The sequence below is a fragment of the Athene cunicularia genome (genome assembly GCF_003259725.1).
Source record: "Athene cunicularia isolate RWA chromosome 7 unlocalized genomic scaffold, athCun1 chr7_part1, whole genome shotgun sequence".
Taxonomy (NCBI): Eukaryota; Metazoa; Chordata; class Aves; order Strigiformes; family Strigidae; genus Athene; species Athene cunicularia.
Genome location: NW_020799107.1, coordinates 3,325,682 through 3,330,930, shown reverse-complemented (window position 1 = coordinate 3,330,930; position 5,249 = coordinate 3,325,682).

Sequence of the window (5,249 nt, the reverse complement as noted above, 5' to 3'; positions counted from 1 at the left end):
GGGAAGGGGGCAAGGGGAGTCTGTGCATCTATGTATGAGGGTTCCCTGACACATGGAACCAAAACAACCAGTGTTTCTGTTGAAATCCACATATAGAGATGTGCTATATAACAAACCAAGGAAATACTGGTGATATACTCAGAAGTGACTATTAGGTGTAATTTGGGAGGTTTAGTAGCAGGAATGTTTATAGGCATCTCATTAATTTAACTTGGGGAAAACTTTCTAGATTATTCATTATTGTTTGAGTGTTCACACTGTAGTTTCTACCCTGTGATTCTGTTTTTCATGGATTCCAAGATTTAAAACCTTAAAAAAATCAAAACATACAAAAAATAAGGATTTGAATCCTGCTAAGAATAACATTGAAACAAACTCTTTCCTTGTACGTAACTTCCTTAATCTCTTCTGTGAAATTTTAACAGTTTGGTTTTGCCTGCTTCCTTCCCATTGACCTTGACTATATGGAAAGAATCTTTGGAACATAAGCATGAGTAACAGGAGTTCAGAGGCATGAGCAGACACCCACATACACTCATCACCTGGAATTAGGTACTTTCATGACAAAACAGGGTGTAGCATAAATCTGTTTGGATATATCATTTTAATTGAGCAAGAGTTGCTTGTAGAAACACTGGTCAAGTTGTGTTGTTTGTTTTGTTTTGTTTTTTTAATAAGGGAAAAGATGATGCAAGTGCAAATTGTTGTAATGCTGAAATACTGTAGGTGTAGTTTCAGTGGAAGAATAATACAGTCAAGAATAATGTCTCTGATATCCTGCTGGTTATTTGAAGGTAGCAAAATACAATTTTGGTGCACATGCTAAAACTTGCCACTATATTGTTTAATTGTAACTCCTATCATATGAATATTTAACTTAAAGGAAATAGTAAAAAACCCCAAAGGCTTAATTTTCAGAGTTTCATCAAACTGTGCTCACCTACAAGTGGTGACTGAGTTCCCTTGAAATTCTGTTGAAGTTAAATATGAGAAAGCTTGTCAGGATTTTGAAGCTTGCTATGTATTTAGTACAGCTCTTAACTCTCTGGCTTTGAGACATCCTGAAGTACATTACCTACCTTTGTATTTTTTCTCGGCAAGAATTGATCGAGCTTGATACACTGGCAAAGCAAAACTTTAATTATCTTTCAGTACTGTGCCTGAATGTACATGCCTTTTTATGAGACAGTAGTCAATTTTGCAGTAAAATCACCACTTCTTACAAAGCTGTGCAGTGAAATAATGGTAATGTCACAAATCTGCAGGTATGGCTAAATGAGAATAGGAGCTAGCCCTCTACTATAGGCACGTATCCTGTATAATATTGACCTGACCAGTAAGGACTTCCAAATTGTGAAAACCAACATGTACAGCACTGTATTTATAAAACTAGGTGATGTCAAACTTTCTGTTGCATAAAGGGAATTGCCAGATTTTCCTAAATTATGTTATTTCTGTGAAGTCTGGTAATCTCTTTTTCTTGTTTCTTTCCTTTCATCACAACACTAAATGCCTTGAGCTATCTGTATAATGATTTCAGGCAGCAACCCACGTTGTTAGTTTATTTCCCCTGGGTATATCTGGTGTATTTTTGAAAGTCAATTTAAAAATTGCATGGATCCATTTGAAAGGAATACAGCAGTTTCCGTTCAGTTTTGCCTTATGAGTGCCTCTAGCAGGCTGAATTATCAGAACAACGCAACTTCTTGGAAACTTAGTATGGAATGGTAGAACACAGCTCAACAGGAAAGGTGATGTTTAACACATCATGGCTCTGGTATTCGATGCTCTGGGTGAAGACTTGCAAGACCGGGAAAAGAAAATCACACATAAGTAATATATGCACTTAGTCACCAAATCTGTATAGGCAGATGCCACTGCTTCCACTTATGTCTTTGCAAGTAATTGGGCAAGGCAGTGAACACAGCTAGCTTTAGTCACAGATTTTCAGTTGCACCTTGAACTTTAAGGAGCTGAACTCACTGAAACCTTAGTTGAGACTGAACCTCTGATTTTTCTTGCCATTAAATAAAACCACCTGGAGATTACCAAATTGGGCAAAAGGAAATTTACGGATTTTGTATTTTCCAAATCAGAGCTGATTAAAATGTTCAGCTCAATTCTGCAAAGATCAAGGCTGCTCAAGATGCTGAGCTCTGCAAATGGCAACTAAATGGCAATGGCAACTGGTGAGCACCCTCCTGGATCTAGCTGTCCCTCTGCAGTGTGAGCAGTCAGCATGACTTCAAGCCACAAAGATCTTGTACGTTGCGTCTGAACTGGTACGCTGTGGCCGGTGCCTTGTGTCACTGCAGTGCAGCTCTTTGTCACGTTTCACCCAAAGGCTTGGAGAGCAGTTTGCTAAACCCTGTGAGCACTTGTGTTCAGCCTTGCTGACTCTTACAGCTTCTGAGCTCAGTGACGGCTGAGCTGCTTCGCTCTCACTCTCCATTCTTCCTTGCCTAGCTAAGCAGCTGTGAGCTTTGAATCCAAAAATGTGGCAGCATTAGAGAGGGTCCTGCCAGAGCTACTGTCCCTTGAAGCTGTGCCATCTGTAAGGACAAGTCCTGTGCCACTCAGGATTCAGAGAGAGAAGTCGTCTGAAAAGCTGGTCTCAGCTAACCCATCCCCAAACATTTCTCCAAGTGTTAACTGCTTACCTGAAAGACACCCCCCCCCCAGATGCTGTTGTATGTGTTTCCATTCCAGGTTGCTGCTCACTGGTGCTCGACGCTCATGTCTCACATCACACCTTGCTAGGGAACGTGTGCTGGTTTCTTTCTTGCCTCTCAGTTTCACAGGTGCTTGTGTCTAAAGGCCACCACAGTGGTACCAATCAGGTGCTCTCTGCATTAAATGTCACTGGATGATCTGCATTTCCATCTCTGGTTTTCTAAAGTATTTTGCCTATCTGTTTCACAATGGCCTTAGTATTTAGTTTGGGTCTTACTTCATACTAAAACCAGAAGAACTTTTTATCACCTTCTACCAGAGAAAAGTGATTGAATATAAGGCTTTCCATTTGTTAATAGCTGCTCTTGTGATAGTTGTGGAAATGCTGTTATGATTGAGCAGGAAAAATAGATAAATAGGTTTGCAGTCCAGAGATGTGTGCCCTGCAGTTCTGCTGTTATTTTTAGAAGACTTGTTTGATTTTTAATTAAACTGCATGTTCAGTTTTAGAAGAAAATATTTTACTATGATCTGCAATATAGTTGTTAAAATAAGAAATTGCCTCACTCAATAAGCAAGAGGAAAAATTCAGGTGCTCAGCCCACCATGTGTGTTGCAATATGCTAAATGCAAGAAATTATCCTCTTTATTGGGTTCACGTTTCCTGCAGAGACTTGAAGTACAAACCAGCTCACCAGTTTATGACATCAAGGGTAAAGCGGAAGTATCACTTGCATTGCCTAAGGAAAGAGTTAATAGTTATGAGACTGTACTTTAAAAAAAAGGTGTTGATCAGTTCATCTTATAAAAGAATATAAACAAGCCTCCTGCTGGCCAAGTGTGAAGAACCCCATAGAAATGTTGGATTTGTTTGTGTGTGCATGTAGAAGGTGTTTCTGCTAAAATTGACCTCCAGCTTTCTTCTAAGTTCCTGCATGGCTCTGGAAAAAGCTACACTTACAGAGTCAGAGTTAATGGATTTTATAATTAAACACTTTTGCTTACAGGACTCTAACTCTTGTTCAAGATGCATGATATCTCAGTTAATGCCATACGGCTCACTGATTGACAGCTGGATAAACACAGACTTCATAAGGATTATTGCTTGGTTTTCATAGCGCCTTGTGTGTTTGACAGGCATGCAATCTATGGACCTTAGGATGCTTTTGAAATTTGTCTCTCTGGGCTGATTTTGAGCTTCACAGAAACAAGGTTTACTTTGTGTTCAGATGGTGTAAAGACTGTACTGGTTGGTCCACTTGCAGGCTCATATGTTTAGTGAAAAACATAAGTTCTTTGATTTTACAAGGATACTTACTTTTAAGCGATTTCACTGAATCAAGAAAAATTGGGGGGGATTTAGTTTAATTACAGCAGCCATGTTGAGGATGGTTTGACTCATAAGCGATAAAATTCTGGATGTGTTTGATGAAGTGTAATTCAAATAGTTGTAATCCAGGCTTAGGTGATCCTGTTGGAACAGAGGTGATATGATTTCTCCTAGTAAATGAGACATCTAAATGAAGTCCCTTTTTAAGGAATACATAGCACCAGAGGATACTGCAGGTGTGAAGCTCACACTCTTGCAGCTCATGCCAAGTAATTCTTCTTAAATGATACACTGGGGCACTATTTTATGTAACTTGCCATCAGATGACATAAATTCTCTGACAACTCTTAACCACACTGAAGCAAGCATTCTTGGAATAGGTTGTAGTACTGGAGCCAAGCAGTTAATCAGGTGTAACATGAGGCTTTGACATGATTTACTGCCTGCTGGTAGCTTGTACTGGGACTGTATTGTCCTTCTGTATGTACTGTATAATAGTTTTAAGCTGTCCTTGGACAAGCCCCTATTGTAAACAAGCTGTCTGGCTTAACTGGGATATCCTGTAAAAATATGTTAATAAAAACTGAAGTCATTGTAAAGGATCCTATTCCTACTCTTTTGGTTTCCCAAACTATTCCCACCAGTAAAGTATCGCTCATGCTCTTAACTCTTGCTGCGCTGAGGCTTTGCTGATGCCTGCAAGTGTTGTAGTACTTGTTTCAAAACTCATCAGTCATTGCGTGCCATCTCAGCTGTCTGCTGGTGTGCATGAAGGCTCTCCTGCTTTGGCTTATACAATGCAGAAATTACCGCCAAAATAAATCTTATTCTCAAGGGGTCATAGAATTTTATTAACACTTATTTCATGTCCCTTTGTGTTTTAGCTTAGTCAAATCTATGGAGTGAGTTCTGAGGTAGTACTTTATTTAAGTTAAAGGAATTGTTAAATGAAGTAACGTGTTTGGTATTAGTATATTATGTGAGGTCCTTGTAGCCTCCAGCTAGTAGGTCAAGGTACAGCAGCAAACCCTTCATGGGGTGTAATTTTCAGGAGATTCTGAAAGACATCATCAGACATCATAAAGACATTATCAGGTATCATTCACTGAGAACAACCTGTACTAGACTTTCTGGCTCAGGAATAGATGCTGAAAATGTGAGTTCTTGCAAAATGAGGTGTTCTTCCTTTAAACAGAGAGGTATGCTCTGGTAGGTTTAGAAATGCTGAACTTCTTGAGGAAACAAA